Below are 24,376 nucleotides of genomic sequence, written 5' to 3'. Positions count from 1 at the left end.
CAGAGATAATCTCCTGTCTGTGAGTTCAATCTCATGAAGTAAGACAGTTTCAGCCCTCAAAAGGAAGGCATCCAGGGTCCCCGCAACCCCCTGCCCTGTAGTCACCTTCGGCTTGCTCATACTGGTATCCCGCAGTGCAGGGGGCCCAAGTGGGTAGTACAATGTTTGTTACAGTACCTTGTCGATAGGGCCAGACAGTAAGTCTCCAATCACAACGTTCAATGATGTAGCCCTGTCCGGCCTCCTTCGGTCTCTGGCGGGCTCGGACAGGCACTCGCGCGTCCCGCGCTGCGGGAGCCCTGGCTGCAATTTAAGCGCCTCCTGGCGCTTTCCTGTATGTGGGCGGTGAATGCGCCACAGGGGCTGTTGGGGGATGTGGTTCTTGACCCCCTCCGCCTTGCAGAACTTCACGGGACTTGAGCTCCTCTCCCACTGTGGAACAACAACAAAAATTGTTCAAGGGCAATCCACAGGCAATCCACAGAAGGCTCTCTGATATTTATCAGACGTGTGCCTCAATTCACCACCTCCATCCTTTCTTCCTCAGAGGCTTGGATCTCCCAAGCTGTGTCAGCAGCAAGAAAGAATCCCTTGACACAATCCTCAAGACTAGGGACACCAAGCAGCTTTAATTAAAACCACCCCCTCCAAAAGCAAGTCCTTTTACCTCATCATGACAGCCGCGACCTCTTTCCACTGCAAAGCCTCAATACCCTTGGACTGGACGAACCACTATGCCACCCTTTCTCCATCCTCCACTTCGTCCCACAGGCAATCAGACACGTAAAGACCAAAGACCAACAATTATAACTTAACACCTTTCAAAAGGAACTCATCAGCCTTGCAAATATCAGACAGCCATCATCAGATCTTAAGATACCACTCCAAGAATACAAAAAAACCCTGGAAAACCTTGTGGACTCAATTTGCGACTGAAACACTATATATTGCTGACTATCCAAGCCAAACTCATGACGTTCCCTAGTACATCCATGAGCCCCTCAGAGAACAAGTGGACTATACAAAGACAATAAAGCCAATGGAGAAGAACTAGTGCCCCGAGCAACCAAATCCAGCTCAAAGCACTCTGCTCACCCCCCACATCTGTCAACACTAATTCAAATCCTCGCCCTATAAACCACCATTAACAAAGTAACCAAAAAAGCACAGCTTTTTTTAAAGCAGTGAACTTCTGAACCAGCCCCTCCCAGACCCCTGCATCCCGCAATCAATCGACAAATGCAACACCATCAACTATTTCTTTTTTGAGAAAGTAAGCAAAATCAGGTCACACATTGGCAACATGAAGCAAACACCTATGTCACCTACAATCGCACTTTTACTCTTTCATCACAAAAATCATTGATGAAGCAGTATCCACTAAGCTACCGAATAACAACCTCCAATAAACTGTGCATAGCTGTTCCTTCCCTTTATGGATGGAAGCAACGCAACAATTCCACATACCCCCCCCCCCCCACACCCCACCCTTGTAAAAGGCATCATTCACGAGGCAGATTGTCTTGCCAAAGGATTGAAGAATTTCAACCACATCATCCTTGAAGTTCCCCCTCCAAACATGTACCATCTTCACCTACGAAGCCGCCTGAAACAAAACTGCAGCTTATCTGTTAGAGAACATAAACATATTGGGCAGACTCTGCCATGGCAGGAGCCGAGTGATAATGGGTTGGTTTTGGTTACATTGGGTGAAGCGAGGAGCTGTGACTTGTGTGCACAGGTGTGATAGCGGTTGGACAGGTCAGGGCCCTTTACCTTGTCACAGCTGGGCGCTCGGGGTTACATCGGCGTTATTGAGGCATATTATGCAACATATATGCAAAGCATACTAGACATAGTCACATTGGAGAGCATACTTGTAGGATGGAACATAAGACCCTTAGTTTTTGTGCTTGTTGTAGAATTGCTGTCTGTGTTTTGATGGAGGTAGTGAAGAACCAGAACCTTTTGGGCGTGGCGGCGCAGGGTACGCCCTATGTCTCCGGAGTTCACCTGCTTCGCTACACAGAGACACGGGACACTCTGTCGGCGTTAGAAGATCAGATTTATTTAGCTGCAGCTAGTACAGTTATCCTAGGAGTACACAAAGTAGGTTCTCAGGAGACTGCCACTTCACTCTGTGGCGCATCAGATTAAATACTATACAACGATGCAATTATTAACGAGATACACTCCCAGAGCAAATAAGAAAGAGCCAATAAGGAAAGTTAGAAAACAAAGCGGAACCAATAGGAAAGGTTCGAAAACAGAAATATCAGATGACTCGAAGAGACCTCTCCTCCAACTGTGTTTGTCACCCCACCCTCAAGCTGATATGTTAACAGATTCATAACTAACTTGCAGGTGGAGAGATACGTTTGTGTGTATTGGAGGACAGTCGTGAAACAAGAGAATGCAAGCAGGAGACAGTGAAGGCCAGTCGATAAGATAAAGTCAGGAAAGAATAGTGTGAGCCAACAGATAGTTGAAACAGGGATTAGGAAAGCCAGACAGGGATTAGTGTACTCGGCTAGTTCTAACACCAGCTTTGCAAATAGAGGCTGAGGGCGTATTTGGACACCAGGCTACAGAAAAAGAAGAATAGACTTTGTTCGCCGTGCTGCCTGAGTGATGGCAACACAAAATGGCGGCGGGTCACAAAATGGCGGGTCGATTCGATCGTGATCGAAAATCGAAGTTCCTCAGACCCTCCTTTTGCCAGAACTCAGGCAAGATAGACTCACGTTAATCTGAGTCCACTTCAATAGCCATGAGGTCATCGAGCTGTTGCTATAACATCATTCTTATGTTTTCTGTTACTAGTGGCTTAGGTTTTGGGATGCACATGGTAGCACAAAGATCACAGATAGCGGGACCACAGTGCATGCAAAGGCAACAGGAAAATATAATGGTCAAGATTATACCAAGGAATGTCAATGCTTTCCAACCCCATTTGGACAGTAGTCCCCAAACACATTCCGTTAAAGACCAATCTCCTTCGTCCTGATGAATAGACTCGGAGATTATGTGTAACTTGGAGATAGCTTGGTATACTGTCGGAGCATCATTAGGAATGAAAATACAGCAACTTGACCCGATCAATTTGCACACTCCACCACGATCGGCAAGAACAAAGTCTAAGGCAACTCGATTTTGCAAGGTCATAAGACGATCCGCCTGTAGTTCTGCCGTGCTGTTACTTAAGGCTCCTACAGTGATGTCTATTGTAGTCTCTACGACACGGACCAATTGCCTTATACTTCTGCTGTTAGCCATGGGACCCCAGAAGGGAAGAAAACCTTTAAGGAAATCTCCTCCCTCTTGTCCTGCTGTGTCCTTTGAATCAATAATCCCTCTGCCGTATCGGGTTCGGTGATGATTTGAGGAAGCAGTGTAAGTAGGGGGAAGAAGGAAGGCTATATAACACGTGCCAGAGAAACCCGTTGGTAACCAAGTATAAGCTCTGTTGTAGCAGATGAAATAGGTGCCTTGAGAGGGCACTAGAGGAGGCGAGTTCTGAGAGGAATAAACGTACGTGTAGGAGCAGTTATTCTTTTGTGTAGTGTCAGAAGAGCGATCATTTATCTGTAAGCAGAAATTGCCCTGATGTGGTATAGTCCAGATTGGTGAGGACTTTCCTTTTCCAACCTTAGTACTGAGACTAGACATGTATTGGGTGATATTCCAATTAGTGTATGCTTTTCTTTCGTCAACAGAAATTCTGCTGTTTTCCAAGATTTTAGCCTTAACTACCATACCCTTAATTAAAGAACTATGACTAAAATCCGGATAATTAATTTGTGTACTAACAGATCGTCTGAATTTGCTTTGATAAGCGTTGGAGAAAATGACGAAGTAAGCCCAAGCAGAACCTTCATAAGAAAAAGGAAGAACTAGATAGGGCATTCCTTTCTCTGTGGTATGTGGCATAAGACCACACACCCAACAATCAGTTGTATTAACCACTAATTGATGCTGATGTAATAGTTGGATAAAGGAATTGTTATAATACTCAGTTCTTCTAACGAGTTCATGTGAAGGAAGAGTATGAAAGAGGTGTGGAGAGATAGTAGAAGAAGACAAAGAAGAAGAAGAAGAAGGGGAGGCATCTTTTGGCTGCAAAGCATAAATTATCCAATAATCGCCAAAGCAATACATAATGATATAAAAACACATAAAGTTATACTAAAACGACTGTACATTATTTTACAGGATGCTTTCTTCATTTCATCTCTTCTTTCTTTATTACTTGGTGTAGTTTCCATCTTACTAATGGATGCTCACGGCAATCTTCCTCAATCACTGAAGTCACGATACTCTACCGTCCTATGACACTGAAGATCCTGAAGACCTATTGTCATTAGTCAGGTCGTGACCTAGACTCCTACCGTGACCCTGCAACCGGGACAGAACACTACACAAGGGAGAAGAAAGTCTTAAATGTTCTTTGGTCTGGGCCTTAGATTATAATGTTCCTTCCCCGGACCACTCTGATTTTGGGACAATGTTTGTGGTTCAGTCGTATCCAAGCGATGATGCGATGGAATTGCTTCCTGTAAAATGTCGTCGTCCTCTTTCTCAGACAGTGTCCCATTCAGGTGTGCATCACTGAAGGGTACGAATCGTGGAGTCTTTTTGCTTTCACAGTCACCAACACCTCTGCGAACCCACTGATCAAAAGGCAAAGGCAAATGCACTTTCTTTCAATGCACACCGTGAATCCAATTTTTCTTTCCTTCGACTTTAACTGCTGTCCTTGTAGTCAACAAGACCATTCGAGGCTCCCGCCACCTGGGTTGTAGATTATTGGACCTTTGAAAATTCTTCACACACACCCAGTCACCTGGTCGGATGGAGTGACCTAGGTCTGTGGAAGCCTCCGGCAGAGCACTCTGAACCTGTTGATGAAGAACACGCAATTTATTCTTAAGGTCATGCAGATAATCAATCAACATTGGATATGGCAAGTCTGAGAATGTCTTAGGGCGAGGTATTCCCCATACGTTGGCCGGACGGCCAAATACCACTTCGTAAGGGCTAAGTCCCAAACGAGAGTGTACTGCAGTTCTGGTGGATAGCAGAGCTAACGGCAAAGCATCGGGCCAATTGAGTCCTGTACTTGCTTGAACCTCTGCTAATTTTAATTTCAAGGTTCCATTGTAACACTCTACTAAACCCGCTGACTGTGGGTGATTTGCCGCGTGGAACTTTTGCTTGATACCAAGACCTGCACAAACTTTCTGCATGACTTGGCCAACAAATTCGCTCCCATTGTCACTCCAGACAATGCGCGGCAAACCAAACCTGGGGAAGAATTCTTTTAGAAGGATTTTAGCCGTGGATAAAGCTGTGTTGTCCTTTAAAGGATATGCTTCTATCCACCTTGAAAAGGCGCATACTACCACCAGAACATATTTGAGGTTGTTGCATCGCTCCATATGAATGTAATCGATTTGCAACACCTCAAATGGATATGTCGGAGGAGCAAAGTGACCTGCTGGAGTTGGGGTTCCCTTTCCTGGGTTGTACATTAAACAAACAATACAGTGCTTTACTACATTGTCTGCACATTTTGGGACATTCTCATTTTGCCACACTGGAGCTAGAAGTTTACAAATGCCTTTTGCACTTAAGTGGGCTGGACCATGTGCCATAGTAACTACTGGGAGAACATAGGCATCTGGTAACAGCCAACGCTGATGTTCAGATAGTTCCACCCAACAACCCATCTCATCTAACATTCCAGTACTTTCTTTCCACTTGCTTATCTCGCTCTCTGAAGCCTCTTTCTGAATCGCTTTTACGCTTTCCACTGTATTCTCACATATTCCTCTCTCTCTGACCCAATTTGCAGGACCTGCCACAAACATTCGACTCGTTGAATCTCTTGCTGTCTTCTTTGCTATTTCGTCTGCAAACGCATTTCCTCGACCAACATCATCAGTAATCTTTTTGTGTGCACTGCACTTTACTATTGCTATTTGGGTGGGTAAAACAAGCGACTCAAGGAGATCAGTCACTAACTGGCCATGTTGTATTTTGGTGCCATGTGAAGTGAGGAAACCCCTCTCCCTCCAGAGACGTCCAAAATTGAACGCTACACCAAAAGCGTATTGGCTGTCAGTGTATACATTCACTCTTTTCCCTTTTGATAATACACAAGCTCTCGTCAATGCTATCAATTCTGCTGCTTGCGCTGAATTGTGTCTAATGCGTGCAGTTTCCACAATCGTGTGTAAGGTAGTTACAGCATAGGCTGAAACTGTATCTCCATCAGGCAATTTAAAACAAGAACCATCTACCCATAGAGTCCCATCCGGACTCTCTAGCGGTGTGTCTCTTAGGTCAATTCTCCCTTTTGTCTCTTCCTCAGTACGGAAGAAACAATCATGTTGATCCTCAACACTCTCCTCATTTGGAAGGGGCAACAGAGTAGCTGGATTCAAGGTATTACATCGTTTGATGTGTATGTGACTAGCTAAAAGTGTCAGCTCGTAACCAGTTAAACGAGCACTCGTAAGATGCTGAGTTTTCGTTCTATTTAGCAAAGTATCCACTGCATGTGGCACCATAACAATGAGAGTGTTATCCAACACCACTCCAGCAGACTGTCGGATAGAAATTGCTGCTGCTGCTGTCGCTTTGAGACAACTGGGCAATGGTTTAGCTACGGGATCCAGCGTAGCTGTAAAATAAGCGCATGGCCGCTGTTTGTCTCCGAATTGCTGCGCCAAAACTGACAATGCGCAACCTTCTCTCTCATGAACATGGAGGGTAAAAGGCTTAGTGTAATCTGGGGTGCCTAATATAGGGGCAGAACAGAGAGCGGTACGTAAATCAGTGAAACTCTTTTGGCACTCATCAGTCCATGGAAGGGGCTGAGGCGTATCTTTTAAAGTGAGTGCCAACAAAGGTTTAGCAATTAGAGAGAAGTTATAGGATCCACTGTCTACAATAGGAAGTAATACCCAGAAAGGCACGTACTTCCCTTTGTGTGGATGGTACAGACATTCGTGCAATCGCCTGAATTCATTCTGGTGTCAATCGTCGTCCCTCCTTTGATAGGAGATGACCCAAGTAGGTAACCTCTCGACTAACATATTGTAGTTTGGAAGGTGAAACCTTGTGATTCAGCTTAAATAAGTGGCGTAATAATGCAACAGTGACATCTTTGCAGATATCTTCTGAATCAGCGGCGACTAACAAGTCGTCCATATATTGGATAAGAACAGCACCAGATGGCAAATGAAAAGTATCAAGATGACATTTTAAAGCTATGGAGGGACTTTCACAATAGCCTTGGGGTGCACGCTTAAACCGGAAGCTTCGGCCTCCAAGAGAGAAACCAAAAATGTCCCTACTCTCTTCTGCAATGGGAATACTGAAGAAGGCATTCTTCAGATCGATGACAGAGAACCAAGTCGCTGTGGAAGGTATCATTGTCAACAAAGCAGTGATATCTGGAACAACAGGGAATTGTGGAATCACAATTTTGTTTACTTCTCGCAGATCAATTACAAAACGGTACACAGGAGGCTGAGAAGGATCAGTGCATTTAAGAACAGGAAGAATAGGACTATTACATGTGTTACCTCTTGTTTCTTCAACTACACCCTTCTGAATCAGGTCATGAATGATTCCCAAAAGCGCTTTCTCACCTTCGGCAGAAATTCTATACTGTGGGATGCGCTGTAATTCAACATTAGGCTTGAGAGTGACAACATAAGGTGGAATCTCAAGACAACCCACATCGTTCGGACCCGTGGCCCAAAGTGCTGCTGGAAGAGAAAGTAATTCGGGTGGAAACTGATCTTTGGACAAATACATTGGGGAGACCAATTTCTGTCCTAGAGTAAGATGTATGCCAGATGGAGAACAATATATTGTAGCATGCATTCTTTTCAATAGGTCTAGACCCAACAGATTCTCACCGCATCCATTCGTTAACAGAAGTGGAGCTTCCAAATCATAAGGGCCAACTGAAATAGGCAAAGGGCAAGAAACTGGATTGCGAACAGGGGCGCCAGAAAATCCTACAGAAACATTCGTTAAGCCAGACAAAGGTGCCCCAGGGAGTTTAGAATGAATGATAGAACTTTTCATTGCCCCAGTATCCAGAAGAAATGGCTCTGAAACACCCATTGTAGTGACGTTAACATAAGGACCATTTTGATCTACTGGGATTGGCACGACTCCCTTACTTTGTCCATGGCTGTCCTAGTTGGCATGAAGACTCTCATTCTCGCCTTCAACATAATGGTCTTCATTGTAATACTGTGTAGACCTCACAGTTTGCTGACCAAAGTAGTTCACGGAATTGGGAGAAGGAAGGGCACGCTGTTCTTGAGTCAACATACCCGACCTCTACCTCTGTTTGCTGACTGGAGGCCAGGACGACCTCGTGGAGCAGATAACGCTCCATTGCGCTGCAATAAAACCGGACAACTATTCTTAAAATGACCTTCCTCTCTACAATAGGCACATTGATTAGGACCTAACAAAGGTCGCGGAATGTATGGCTCAGGCTTTTGATTCAACCACTGAAATTGCGGGGGCTAATGAATTTGAGGCTGAGCATAACGTGGCGGATAGGCTTGTTGCAAGAGATCCTTCGTCTTTAATTCTTTCGTCTTTTTCTCTTGCTTTTCTTTTTCTTCTTTATCTCTATTCTCGTAATATTGTGCAGTAGCCAATATCTGGGCAGAAGAAGAAACAGCCCATGAACTTTCTGAATCCTTTAATTTATGTGACAGCTCGGAAAGTAAAATGAATACGAATTTGTCCACGAATAATCGCTGTCCACCCTCGATAGCCATATCCTGACCATTGTGGTCGATAAATGTCTCCTCGAAACGAGTAAAGAAGTCAGAGACACTTTCATCTTTCTTTTGTTTGCATGCTGCTAATTTATCCCAATTAACTCTCAGTGCAGGCATCATAGTTTTCATTAACGTAATAATTCTACCAGGAAGTTCCGAGATCAGAGCGTCAGGCTTTGCGCCACCCACTTGGTCTCTATCTGTATTAGTTATAACATCCCAAGTAGCACCTAGTTCTTGTGCGTGATCCTCTCTACGAATCTTAGCCCATATTGTCTGTGGGACTACATTACCCATTAGCATATCAATATCTGCTAGATTCATAATACAAGCATCAATTGTTTGAGATAATACTTTGTAATAACCTGCAGGGTTCTTACGAGGATCTGGTAGAGTCTGCTTAAGGGCCAAAACTTCAGACCTTTTCCAAGGGACATGTACCCATATACGTTGGAAATGAGCAGGAGTAGGCGCATTAGCACCTACAGCCGCAACTGCCTCCTTCCATACTGGAGGAACCTCTCTCATAGGGTAATTTTTCAACGTCAGTTTAACCGACAGATCGGAATCAAGGAAAATCTGAGAAAACAATAAGGATCTATAAGAGATAAGCATCCTTACAGCTTCCTCAACTTTAGAACCCGCAATAAGTCTTTTTTCAAAATCAGTCTGAACATTTAACAGATCTTGTGAGATCGGACTCAAACTCATATCTTCCCATTCTTTAATGAGAATGTCACACATTACATTGAAAACATAGCTCTGCGTAGGCGCATTCCATTGCAAAAAGGTAGGCATAATATCAAGCACACTATATTGTGGACCCTTCTTGATCCTTCTTCGTGCAAGAGAGTCTAGCTTCTCTCGTTCCTCAAAATCTGGGAACTGACTACGAGATTGTCTTCGAGTAAAAGCCGGAGACACATTAAAAGCTCCAAAGAAAGGAGATAGAATACTAGTGACAGAGTCTGTGAGACGCTTACGCACAGACGGTGAATTAGACATTAAAATTGGAGACAGAGTATTAGGGGAACTGAAAGGAGAAGGACTGGTAACTGCAGGAGGAGCAGAAGGCAAAGGAGAGCTAAGATCAGGAGATGAAGGCAAAGAGGTTGAGACTAATGGTAAAATCGGCAAGGGTGGTAATACTGGAGGAGGCAAATGCTGAAGAGCCGGAACCGACGGAGGTACCACTGGCAGCTGAGCAGGCTGTAACAGCTGAGGTACATTGGCATTGTGCGCATAGGGCGGAGGCAACCTTAATAAGTGGGACATTAGGGGATCTTCTTCTATATCTTTCTTATTATCAGAAGGAGAAACAGGCAACACTGGATAGCATTTATCTATCGCCATACGATGTTGTCTTTCTGAAATTTCAGTCGCATTATCAATTTCATCGTCTTTAAACTGTTGGGCAGCCTGTATAATTGTCATACCCTGTGCTTTCCTATCTCGTTTTGCTTGTTTAATTTCTTTCTGTTTGGCTTCCTTACGCCAAAGGAGGAAAGAGTCAAATATTGCCGGCCGGGCTTTTCTTTTGAATAAAACTGCTTCTAAATTATCTAGCACATCAGGATCAAAACTACCATTTTCTGGCCATTTTAGAACACCATCTTTCTTCGTGTATCGAGTCCATGTCTCGTTAAAGGCAATGGGGCCGATACCATGTTTTGAATAGAGCTCATATGTGGGAGTTCCAACCGAAGGAATCGGACAAGAGTCCTCAAGTCGGGAATCCCTATTACAACCAAGACAACAAATTCTTCCAAACTTAGTCAGACCAGGCATCTCGAGATGTCTCCGGACTGTTCACAAACTTCAAGGGAGTAAAACTCAGTTTACCCAGCACAAATGCTCTTACCCTCGGCTTTATCTTTTGCAAAACATAAATCTAAGCAACCTAAGGAAATCAAACAAAGAACAAAATTGTGGGCGCGACCCACGAAAATACTTAACTAAGGACGTCTTCTTCCACCAACAGAGGCCCGTCTATCGTCTCGCCTTACCATACATCATCAAAGGAATGGGCCAAAGCAGGGCGGCAGTCAGGGCAGCGGTCGTCAGTAGCCGTCAGTAAGGAGTAACCGCGCTGCAAAAGACCTTCGGACCACTTTCGACATACAGGGGTCGCTTAGTGTGGCTCGCGAACCCTCCGCAATTTTCTTGCGGGGTTCCTCACGACCTTCGAGCAGAACCGGTACTACTGAAGCCGCCCCACATTGGGCGCCAGTTGAAGAACCAGAACCTTTTGGGCCTGGCAGCGCAGGGTACGCCCTATGTCTCCGGAGTTCACCTGCTTCGCTACACAGAGACAGGGGACACTCTGTCGGCATTAGAAGATCAGATTTATTTAGCTGCAGCTAGTACAGTTATCCTAGAAGTACACAAAGTAGGTTCTCAGGCGACTGCCACTTCACTCAGTGGTGCATCAGATTAAATACTATACAACGATGCAATTATTAACGAGATACACTCCCAGAGCATATAAGAAAGAGCCAATAAGGAAAGTTAGAAATCAAAGCGGAACCAATAGGAAAGGTTCGAAAACAGAAATATCAGATGACTCGAAGAGACCTCTCCTCCAACTGTGTTTGTCACCCCACCCTCAAGCTGATATATTAACAGATTCATAACTAACTTGCAGGTGGAGAGATACGTGTGTGTGTATTGGAGGACAGTCGTGAAACAAGAGAATGCTAGCAGGAGACAGTGAAGGCCAGTCGATAAGATAAAGTCAGGAAAGAATAGTGTGAGCCAACAGATAGTTGAAACAGGGATTAGGAAAGCCAGACAGGGATTAGTGTACTCGGCTAGTTCTAACACCAGCTTTGCAAATAGAGGCTGAGGGCGTATTTTGACACCAGGCTACAGAAAAAGCAGAATAGACTTTGTTCGCCGTGCTGCCTGAGTGATGGCAACACAAAATGGCGGCGGGTCACAAAATGGCGGGTCGATTCGATCGTGATCGAAAATCGAAGTTCCTCAGTAGTATGGTTCACGCGCACAAACTATATCTAGCATTATTTTTAAGCAGTCTAATAAAATGTAAGGAAAGTCTAGACAGTGTTAACTAAATAGGCTGATCCATAACCAAAGTAGGGGCATATCAGCAACAGCCAGTGATAGTTATCGCTAAGCGCGCTTAGCGCGAGGATAATTAACGCCGGCTATCGCTGGATTTTATCGCAGAGATAGCGTGCTATCAGCAACGCTTATCTCCAATAAAAAATCCAGCGATAGCTGCTAAATGTGCGATTATCTCTAGAAATACAGCGATAGGCGATACGTTGATGATAGGGCAGGGTGGTCTCATCCTCAGAATCCACCACCCATAGGCTATAATGGCTTAGTCAGTTTAAAAGCAGGCATAATGAAACCTGCGATAAGCGCGGTTATCGCTACTTTTCTCGCCGCTACACAGGTTAGAGTTTTGCTTGATAATTGGAGAAATGTCTGTTAGAGACATTTTCCACGTTATTTTAGTAGGGTACGCCCACTTTGCATATCATTGGCGTTGCAAAGATGGGCGTTAGGGAAACCGGTGCTGAGGCACAGGAACACACGTTAACGTGTCCTTGCTGATAGTGCGATAGAATAATCACTGCTTTTCACCCGAAAACGGACGCTAAAGCGGCGATAATTATATTGCTTCCCCTTGATGATATGCCCCGTAGTTAGTGAAAAAGGAGCTAAGTGATTGCAAAAACTATTCTTCACACTAGTTATCACAACAAGAAATGTGTCAGTGTTGCCATAAAACTGAATAGCATGAAATGAGATTAGGTGGCTGAAGTGACTTTTTAGCCTGAAGAAGTAGTTTCCATCAAGTGAGACTATTTAGCAAAAAAATAAAACATTTTCTTTTCTGTCTAGTTAATGTAACGTAAGACTAGTTAGTGTGAACTAAGGCTAGTAGTATAATATAAGACTAATTAGCAAGAAGTAAGATTAGTTTGTGTTGGTTTAAGACCACTGAGCATACAGTTATACTACATTGTGAGAATCAACACAGGTCAGCATGAAATAAGACTGGTGATCACAACATGAAGTGCATTCTTCTTTTATCCTTGAACGAGACATGGTTGTTTCTATTCTTAAGAGGCGTGGTTCGGGCTCAGCATTGTAAACCAGGTCCCTGTATGATTACCTAAGCACAGGGAGGCAGAAATTATTATGTATACCTAGGGGGTCAGGGGGCAACCAAGAAGCTCTGGATCGCAAGGATGTATATGCAAGTACCTGTATCGGATTGGGTCAATTTTATATGAGGGTGAACTTTAGTTTGAGAGTCCTCTGAGTGCAAATGCCCTGACCCGTAGTCTGGTCAGTGTACAATTGCTAAAAGATGTCTTTAGTACTGGATATGGCCCATTGTCGGGATTGGACTTATTTTAGGCAAGAGTTCAGCGCTTATGTGAGTTATTTGCACAAGGCAGCCCTTTTATCATCTTTCTCTCTCTATGCATACGATAATCAAAGACCTTGAAAATGAGTGACTCACTAAATATGTGAGTGCCAAGTGTGTGAGGGACGCAGGGTGTACAGACATGTAGGGGGGGTTATGCCATGTTGGCTTAGAGCTTAACATGGGCTAACCATTTCAAGGGCTTAAGCTGCATTGAAAATTTGCACAGAAACATTGAATCGCTGACTCCTATGTCATATGCATTAATTACCGGTTCCATGCCTCAGGTCTGTTCCTTGAAGGCTTACTGATGTTACTTTACTAGATTGATTAGAAGTTAGAAGTTTTTGTAGTAGTAGTAATACGTTATTCGGTAACCATGCACCATCAAGGTATTCATACACCATATACTAACAGTACATAACATTTAAAAATGCAATTCAAAACAACAAGTAGCTCATTCATACAATAAAATCAATACTACTTCAAACCCATTGCTATATACAATTAGTGCAAAAACAGTCTTGGGCTGTGTGCAAACAAGCAAAAGAAAGATCACAAATTTTTGTCACAGGTTTCATTGAAATGTAAAAAGTTCAAGTATTCTATGAATTCAAATTAATTGATTGTCAAAATACATCTTATTCGCTAAACTGCCATTGCTGCAAATTTACTATGTTTAAACCAGACCACCTGTACAAATTCACTGATAGCAAAGAAATTACAGGAGAGGTATCACTCTTTAAAATTCTATATGCCACAAAATATCTGGTCAAGCCCATGTCCTGGCATATTGGGCGGATCCATTTGCAGCGAGATCCGAGATACACAGGTCAAAAAACCAATATAGGTATCTCGTCTTCGTTGTCCAAGCCACAGGCCGGGCAAATGCTAGATTCCATTTGATAGTAAAAGATCTCAAAGGAAGAATATCAAAATGAAAACAAATATACAAACTTTTGGCCAGGGTGGAGAAACAAAGTTTAAAAATTCCTCGAAAAATGGAAAGGGCTTAATATGATGTAAAAAGCTATTTGTCAAGGAACCATTTAGCTTGTTGCTAGCATAACCCTCCTGAGTATGTGTCCAATAGCAGGTTTTCAGGACAATAAGATCAGCTTTGCAAATAGTCTTCGGATCAGCCCCTAACCTTTGCAATCCCAACGTACTCATCCAATCAGAAACAAGTTTGCCCCACGGTACTGACTTGGCACCTGCTACATTTAATAGATTTACAAAGTAGTCTCTATACTCGCTTAGCTCAGGTGTAAGCCATAAACAGACCCAATAAACAAGCAGTCTAAGTGTGGCCAAATCTGCAATTCTTTTTAATCCTAAATCAAAATACAAAGGAATAAGAGACGAACTGGTTGGAACAGAGATCAGCTGCCTCACTAATTTGTTTACAGCAATAGATAATTAAGATGCATCAGTGCAACCCTAGGTCTCAGCACCATAAAGTGCAGTGCCTTGAGCCTTAGCACTGTATACTTCAATGGCCGGTGAGTCCGAACGTGGGCTCGTTTGCCTATGCAGTCTGATAATGGCATTCGACCTATGCTCGATTAGTAGTGAGCTTTTACCAAGTTGTTCTGTCCACTTAAAATTCTCTATTACTTTTACCCCCAGATAATCAAAACTCTCACCCTTGATAGGGCTTCTCCACCTACTCGAATGGCAGAATTTTTAACCACTCCCATTCCAAGCACCAAATATTTGGTCTTATTTACATTGAGCACCAAGCCTCTAGACGTACAAAAGCCTAGGAATTTGTCTCAGTGGAGCTGGAGCCCCCTAGGTGTCTTGGAAATGGGAATCTCCTGTAAATCTGTAATTCACCCATATTGGGTGAATTAACAGAAAGCACAATGCAATATATCACAAACAAGTAAGCAAACATTTTGTATAATCAATGAAGGAGCATTAATCTGAAGCTGCCATGAGCAGCAAAGAAAGAGGGCCAGAGGAGGATGACGTGGACTGTTACAGCATGACATGGACTGTTATAGCCACTGTGTCATGTGTTGTTGATGTCATAACAAACTTATTCATGGGAGTTGTATTTTTAATTTCTTTGCTGCTGTAAGTTTTAAAGTAAAGAAAGTTAAGCATAATCAAGCATCTGTGTAATAATAATAATATTAGTGAGTTTGTAAAGCACATAGTTACTTAAAAATGAAGTGTCCTTAATAGAATTGAAATTTTCCTTCACGCTAGCTAGTACATTTTTCATTCTCTCCAAGTTCCAGAGTGAGTTCTTCATCAGAAAGTGGAGAGCACACAGTGCCTTTTTGTGATTGGTCTTGTCCGATGTGTTCAAGATCTGCAGTGCGCGTACCGTACATGCTGCTTGATGAGGTAATCATGCCAACATTTGGTGAAAAGCCAAAGGCAGGAAACTGAACAGCTAACCTGACAACAAGGTGTTGTCAGTTAGCACTACGCTCTCATCCTCTTTCGCATGCGGCACAAAGCGGTTTACTCTGCCGACTGAGACATCAGAGTCTACTACAAAGTCTCATCATAAAGAAAGCGCAGCACGTGTCTGGCTAGTTCTGACTCTGGAATTTGTAAGATGAGAAACTATCCTGTATTTGGTCATGGCCAATACAAATGGAATAAATCAACCTGTGCTTTTCCTACAAAACCCAGGAAAGCCATTGTTGGAATGGAAGAATTGGCAATTCATGGAAAAACATTTAGTGCAGAAAGGAAGAAAGCCTTAATGTTTAGTCTGTTAGGTAATGCTTGGCAACACATTTTTGATAATTTACCAGCGGTTGAAACGCTATTTTGTCAATTCATACCTTAGGATAAATACACTTAAACAGTTAAAAGAATGGAGAAACAGTACACAGAAGAACCAAGGGGCATATCATCAAGGCCCCGAGATAGAATTATCGCCGCTTTAGTGTCCGTTTTCGGGCCAAAAGCGGTGATAATTTTATCGCACTATTAGCGTGAATCCTTGCCTCAGCGCCCTTTCCCTTAACGCCCAGCTTTGCATCTCTAATGAGATGCAAAGTGGGTGTTCTACAGTTAACATCCATGCACAGGACCACAGCTGTTAGCTTTTGAACATTCTCAGCAAGAGCTGTGAAATGGGGCTAAAATCAGCCCCTGGTTCTCTCCGGCTTGTAGTTCAGCCCAATTAGGTAGACCCAGTAGCTGAGCAGCATTCACCCCTCTCTCCATCTGAAGCCCTAGAGCAACCGGGGGAGGGAAGGGTGAAGGCTATGTGTGCACTCCTGCATGGCTTCTGCCTTTCTTTTTCCTTTGCCTAATTAATATATTTTCGAGAGGCAGGGGATAGAGAAAGACAGAAGCTGTGTATAAGGGCATTGAAATGTTGAGAGCAGAGGGCCTATACCACTTTATATAGGCCCCTGCTGCTCCATTGTCTTCAATTGAGCTCTCAACATTCCAATGTTCTAATATGGCACAGGTGTGGCTCAAAGTCACATCTAGGCAATTTGAATTATCCAGGGTTTCCAGCAGTAGGAAAGGAATGTCTAAAATGTCAGAAAATGGGACATTTTTTGGCTGTAAGAGTGGTACAGTGAGTAGTAATACTGAAGTTAGAACATTTGAAGTGCATGATGAAGACATGTGCTCTAACATACTATGTACAGTTGAAACTAAGACTGGCAATTTTAAAGGACCTTAAGGTATGCTGCTTATTTGTAATGTTGCATTAAATATAAAGGCAGGATCACTTATTATATGTTTTGCAGTTCGTACCTTTTATCAGCTTTGTGACAACCACAAAATTGATAAAGTCAGATGGTACCCTTAAAGCATTCGGTGAATGTGACATCACCATGTTCGGATATTTTGAAGACATTCTTGATTTTAAGGGTTGTTCCATCATGACAAAAATGTATGTGGCATAAAAAGGTCAGACTGTTGTTGGTTGGAAGAAAATGGGAATCTATGAATCATACCTAAATCAGGTTCTGACAACCCTATTGATTTAGGTGAAACCCCATTTTAAGTGTAGAAAATTGACAAGTATGAATATTGAGGATGTTTTAGAAAGATATAAGAATGTGTTTCTGCTGCACATATTGGACCTGTAAAGGGTTTTTAACACCATATTAATTAAAGGTAAATGCAATCCCCATAACACATAAAGTTTTCCCAGTACCATTGTCTATTAGGGATCAATTGAACAAACTAGTTGGTAGATTATGTGAGTATGGTATTGTGGAGCCAAGTGATTCCTCTGAATACGTTTCAACTGTGGTGATCACGAATGAAAACTGGAGATATTGTCTGAATGAAGAATTGAACATAAGGGGACAAAATGCTCACTTAGTAGGACAAACCCCCCCTTCACACTTCCCACCACCTGTAAACAATTATCTAGCCTCTTTATCTATCTCCTTATATACCTACCAGGTGGTATATCCTGCTTAAAGGAATTGCTTGAGATCCCTATTTGCACCCAAAGATTAAGACAATGCGCTTGCTTGTTGAGTACTGTGACGTCCTCTGTGAAGAAGTGTTTGTTTAGGTGATTTTGTAGTATTAGCATGCTGCCCAAGGGCTGCTAAGGATGTTAGAGCTCTCATTTAATAAGAGATGCTTTTAAACAGGAAAGTGATGTCTCCCTCTTTTGAAGAAACATACTTTGGACGCTCATCCAGTCTAGTCTAGCCCATTTCAAGTCTGTGCATAATCCTAGAGCTCATTGTTGCACAGCTGCTATCATTTGTTTAACCCAAATGGGTCCAGTTTTGCACAGGTTTCGTCCTGACGGGTGCAAAGAATTTCTCCTTATCATATTTTACAATCGACTGTGCAAGGTAGCAGACGGTAATACTTTCAATGCCATGCTAATTTTATGTCTGTAAATTTTATTTGGTAACATCTGTAGTAAGATTTTACTATTGGAGAAACGTAATTTTGATCCCATCCTGAGCTATTGTCGGAGTGCATCATTATCATGCATATTCTGCACTCGGATATATTCTGTGTGATTAATGTTACTAAGAAGTGATGAAGTATTGCATATTTAAAGTACTCCACGTGAAAATTAATGAAACTTATAACTGTGTGCATGGAAAAGTGACTAATAAAGGTCTTTGTAATATTTACATATTAATGTGTCAGGAGAAGTTAACATTTAAGATGTGTCTCATTGCGAAGTTAATGAAACTGAATGCTTATGTGTGGAATAAAGTTTAAAAATGTATGCGAGTAACAAGCTATTATATCCATGTTGGTACTTTTTTTTTCATGTATTAAGAAGCTGCATTTGTTCTTTATGTACAATGTGCACATATTTGTAAGCTGTGCACTGCTAAACTGACAGAAGTTTGTAACTCGAGAACCATTCAGTTCAAGCTCACGTTTAAAGTCCAGAATGTAGTTTATATGTAACCTTTAACTTGTATTTTTGTTTCCACTGCAGGTGTGGACAAAGCCTCATTAGTTAGCATGGAATAGTTTTGTGTGGAATAGATAACAAGGTAAGAGAAGATGAAGTTTGGCAAGGAGAAATGTGGTAACAAGCAAGGAGGTGAGTTCTCATGGAGAAGGAGAAGAATGGCCAAGGACGAATGAAGTTGCAACTTATCGATGTGAGAAAGGTGGTGCAAGTATCCAATGTGTTCCAGAATCATGGAAAAGTTCTGGAGAAAGTTACTTGGGATTATCTACCTTGATTGCAACTTATATCTTATGCTCTAACTTAGTGAGGGTGAAAGAGATATCTTAGGACTTCACAGGGAGAAGATATATTATCTGCTTGTGCAGCTTTATGCTACGTGACCCATAGTTGGAGTGCCTTCTACTGAAGACTCTGAAAACTGACACCGTTCTAATTTCACCTTTATTCGATGCTTCTTAGTTTAGGGTTGTCCCTTTAAGGCAGTGTAGGGAGATATAGCGTGCTCATGCTTACCTTTGAGAATCATTTGATGCAGATTAATACACAACACTTCTTCCTGATTATCTGCCTTGTCATCATAGAACTAGTTCTCTGTTTTGTGTTAAATATGGTGAATCTCTTAAGGAGATTTGGGCTCATTTTGTTTGTTCTGTATTGTAATATAATAATTTTGAGGCTGGTCTATATCGATTTGTTTCTAAATTTCTAATTAAATTTTACTCATCTGAGGTATAGTAGTGAGGTGGATTATTGTGTGACCTCAATTTGTTACACTGTATTGAGATTCATTTGTGATTGTTTTCTCCCTTTTACCTCTCAAGCTGCTGCAAAGACCATCTGGTTGAAGATTCATGTTTAAGTCGGCCCAACCTCTCTCACTATTGTGCTGAGCATTTTCTATAATTGCAGGCACAGTCCTGTTTTTGTTTTCTTCTTTTTGTCTGATGGAGACAAGTGTCTTACAGTTCCCCCTTTTCCTCATCCTGACAGTCATTTGTGTGTAGACCACTCACAGATCTTCTGTCAGCCCCAACCCATCCAAAGATATTGGCTGCCCTTAGCCTCTCATAGCCTGAGTAGACGGTAACCATGCTGGAATTCCTACTATTATTCATTCTTGTTTATGTGCTATTCGTAGATCTACGCAGCCTTATTTTATAAAAGGTAGGTGGCAATAAAACCTAGATAGAAAATGTAGGTGCTCTTGTTATTAGCCTGATATTTTCTTGGGATTATGCCTGACACACTGCTCCTCAGATGAAGGTGATTGGGATAATTAGTATTTACAAGTTGATTATACTACTTTTGCAAGTAACAATCTGAGCTGTGCCTCCCATTACTCCTATTGGACATAATCTGTGATAGCCTCTGCCTAAATCTCGTTCAATTAGATAATTGCAATACCTTCAACCATCAATCTAGACCTCTAAAATATTTAATTGATTCACTCCAAGAACTGGAAAATGTTGCTTTTTGCTTCCTGTCCATGTCTAATGCCTTTAAGTAATAATATGCCGGGTGGCTTGGCCAAGATGGCGGCCACTCACTGAGGAGCTCCGTGCCAGGCCCGAGTATCATCCTGCTATTAACGTGGTGCTGACCCCCTGGCGAGACCGTTGACTATTGACTGCGGCCTGGGACACCCCGTAGGGTGTGATTCCTGACCCTGGCCCGCAAAGTGACCGAGGTGGTGAGCTTCACCTGCGCTGGGCTGCAGACCTGGGCCTGCGGCCATGGAGTGCTGCCGAGACCCACGCTGCTACGGGCCGGGGCTCGTGAACGCCCGCTGTCGGAGGAGCTGCGAAGGCAGGCAAATCTGACTGATGATGGACAGCATGGTGCCACGGTATCTATCCTGTGATGGTGCCGTGTCTTGAGCGCCTACTGAGAAGCGCCCTGCTGCCTTGGGGAGGCCGCTGGCTGGAGCTAGAAAACAAGTCCATCTGGCTCGCCCATGCCTTGGTGAATGTGCGGGCCCCGTAGTGGCTGTTTCCTGACATTGCACCAGCCCCGCCTCTGGAGCCTGCTGAGTGGAGGCTGGGCTCTCTCCCAAATTACCATTTTCTCTGGGCCCAGGCTCAGGCAGTGAGATATGCATGGTGGGACCTGCTGACCCCCCGTCTTTTCGCATGCTTTGCCCCTGGGGTTGACCTGATGTCTGGGACTTGTGGTGAGGCCCGTAACTCCCCCTGGCTGGCATTCCTCGGATGAAGGGAGACTGCGACCGAACCTGCAATTTGTAGCATGCCAGACATCCAGCATTTAAAGTCCCAAGCCCACACTAGCATGAACTGTGTGTTATGGTGACTGGGACCAGGCTGGGCCTGCTTAATGTTGCATACCTGTCACATCATGATATCCACGGTCAGCCACAGCCAGGAGGGGTGGATTGGTCCACCCACTGGATCCGGCACCTATCAGAGAATCTTAGGGGGGCCCCTGCCTCCTGTGAAGCGCTGAGCTGTGTAGTTCTTGATGATACTGGTTGTCACTTCCTGAATGGGAGGAGCCCTCACCTACCAGGTCCGGTGCAAGAATCTACCGCTCGGAAGCCTGTGGTTGCCTGGAGGTGTGGCCATAGGGTTGCCTGGAGATCTCATGTTGGTGAGTGGTCCTGAGGAGCTGAGACAAACTGTGTCCTTTGCTGTAGAGGCCAGAGACTGGGTTGCAGGGGTCTACAGGCCCGTCCTCTGAGGAGCTGCTGGAACTCAGACGACGACTGTGTGTCTTTGATTGAGGAGGACCTGCCTGCCTTGACCGATGAGCACCTGGACGGTATGCTTGTGGTACCTTACATGATGCCGGATCTATATCCGGGGCCTCATGCTGCAGTGAGATCTGCCTACCCCCTCTCTCGGCGCTTTCGGAGACCTGCAGAACACTGCGAGGAGCCAGCAGGGTCTCCTGCGGTTCCTGCGTGGGGGCCTTCTCCTCTGCCCTGCGCAGTCTTTGGGGTACTACATGAACTGATCAGCACGAGGATTCTTTCCCGGGCTTCCTGCCTGATCATGCTCATGGGCCTCACTTGGGGGGCTCTTTCAGAGTGCGACACCAAGTACGCTGTGTGGGGGAAGACCCTGGATTCTGGACATGAACAGCCAAATGATGGAGCCCAAGGTGGTTGGGGACGGGGGAAGTGATGCGAGAGGGATCCAGGTTGGAGTGGCAAATTAAGGTATCTAGATCCCCGGTGAGGATGGGGCCATAGGCTATCTGTATTCCGTGGGGCAGCTTTTGACAGCACGATTATACTGTACTACTTGTAAAACATTAAAAAGTGTTAATAAAAAAAATGATATCTGGAGTCTGATTGCTGCAGGAGAACATGGCGTTCACCCGATATGTGCAATCTAGGATGATGTCTGCTTCATTTAGGCCTTTAATCCAGGGGCCTCATTTAAAAGAAAGTGCAGTAGTGCAGCATCGCAAACACTTTGGCTGCACCATGCTGCGGCACTTTCAAAGCACAGGGATACAACATATTTACAATAATATGTTGCATTCCTCTGCTGGCGCACAATGGGCTGCCATGCACCGACACAGGCGATTTTGCACCATGGTGCAAGGATGCTTGCCTGACGAGGATGATTTTTTTTGTGCAGAAAGGGACACCTTCCTCTACATAAACAATCACCAGAGGTGATTTCCTCATTCTATGCGTGCTGCAGAATGGAGCACACATAGAAAGAGGCAAAAAGGAGGAGAAATGAATAAATTTCTCCTTGTTGAGCCTCCCTGCACCTCCCCTCGGGAGGACTAGCATTCAGACGCATTTCCAGGTTTACAATTTCTCACAAATCTGGAAATATGTCAGGTTCCATGTGTTATGCGTGGGAACACCCCCAGCAACACCTATGGGGCAGTAAAATGCGCTGCCGGTGCATCACAAAAAGTGGCGCACCGGTGGAGCAAGGGGCTTGTAAATAAGCCCCCTGATGTTTTGCCTGTGTGATCAGTTTTCAGTGCCTTCCAGGTAGGCATGCAGGTCCTGTAATAGAGCCCCCACTTCTTTTCAAGCATCGTGCATGCATCGCTCATTTCCTCCTTCACAATGACTCTACTGCTGAAGTACTGGATGTCTCACTTAAGGGATTGTATGTCAGATCAGACCTCATTTTGAAGTGCTCAGAAGTCCTCTCTCCAACTTCAGAATAGCTCTTTCATAAGTGAGTGTGTCAGTGTCAGAAAGAGTTCCACGAATACACCGCCCGGGCTTGACTGTGTATCCCTGTATGGAAAAGATGGTGTCAATTTGGCCAGTGTGTGTTGTTGTGCTGTAGCTCTGGTGAACATGCCCTTGATAATGGAGCCTTTCCCCCCTTTTAGATGCCATTACGTGCTCCTGAAGATAGCAAGCCGATATGGGGAATTTGACTTCTGTCCCGCAGCTGTTGGCCTGTAAGGTCTCCACCACACAACAACCCTGTGTGTGCAGCTTTTGCTCGTTATTAGATTACAGCCCCCAGTGTTTGTCACCCCGGGCTCTCTCATTACACACTTGTCCGTCTAGGAAGGGGCTCCGGGCTGATGCACAGCAATGAAGAACATAGGGCCCTCAACAATGCATTTGCACTGTGTTCAGTGCCACTATCCAGGGGGCAGAGAGCTAGAAGTGTTTCCTTGGGTGCTTGCTGTAGGTATCAGGAACCCCACTGGGACACAGGGGTTCACTACCCTCCACCACCATGCCAGGCTGCAAGGCCTCCTCCTTTCAGTGTGCATCACTCATTACGTCTCTTCCGGGCTTGGGGGTGGTCTTCGTTAGATCCTGTGCCCTTTCCGGTCACAGCATGGTCAGGAGGCTCCGGTTGGAGCTCCCTCCACCTCCCCCAGAGCCCCCACTGATGAATCTTCTCACACCAGGGCCTGACGGGCATTCTGAATCCTTCAGCATTTCCTGGCTCCTGTCCATGTAGTCAGAGGATCCTATCTCGGGGTTCCTCCAAGGCTCCCGGGGCTTCTTCTGGTCTGCCGCTGCCACCAGCGTCCCATTCAACTCAGTTGGGCTGGTGTCTGCTTCAAGAGGCAGCACCCGTGTGCACTAACTGTTTTCCGAGGGTTCCTGCTTACCAGGGATATCGCTCTGTCTTAGCTGATTTCCTACAAAGTTGTTGTGTTAATCCTGGCCATCTCTGCAACTTTCCTTATTTCTCCCATGATCTTCAGCGCACATTCGGAATCAAGGCCTTATGGTGGGACATTATGCTATTAGCACTTCAGTATAGGCAGGGCTAGAAGTGGGACGGAAACAGTTGGTGGCACCATAAAAGGGGCGTGGCCTACTTAATTAGGAGCATGGCTTAAACACATAAACTACATTTCTGCGATTTCTATAGTGTGCCACCCAACCGGTATTTAGTTTCCTCCCTGAGCTTTCTGTGATTGTAAACACATTTATAACGGACACACTCAAAAAACAGCCACAACTTTTGGCTTTGTCAATGGTTGTTAGATGTTTAAGATAAATGAGTAACAACATTGTGTTTTGATGTGGGAGGGATAAGTATTTTTGTTTATTTATGAATTTCAGTGACGATCAGCACTATTAGAATAAGTTGCTAGGCAGTGGGGGTTTTGTTTGTAGTACTACTTTAATAATTACTGAGGCCTGTGGAAGAGTTAGTGGTCTTCAGTGTCTCAATCTCTCCCATTACATCTCTCTATGTCAGACATCTATGCCTTTTTTCTCTCCACATCACGTCCATCTGCAAATCTAACACGTCTTCTGTTTCCTCTTTCATTCCCTTCTGCATGCAC

The sequence above is a fragment of the Triturus cristatus genome, chromosome 3_2 (genome assembly GCF_964204655.1).
Source record: "Triturus cristatus chromosome 3_2, aTriCri1.1, whole genome shotgun sequence".
Taxonomy (NCBI): domain Eukaryota; kingdom Metazoa; phylum Chordata; class Amphibia; order Caudata; family Salamandridae; genus Triturus; species Triturus cristatus.
Note: the sequence above shows the minus strand (reverse complement) of the source record.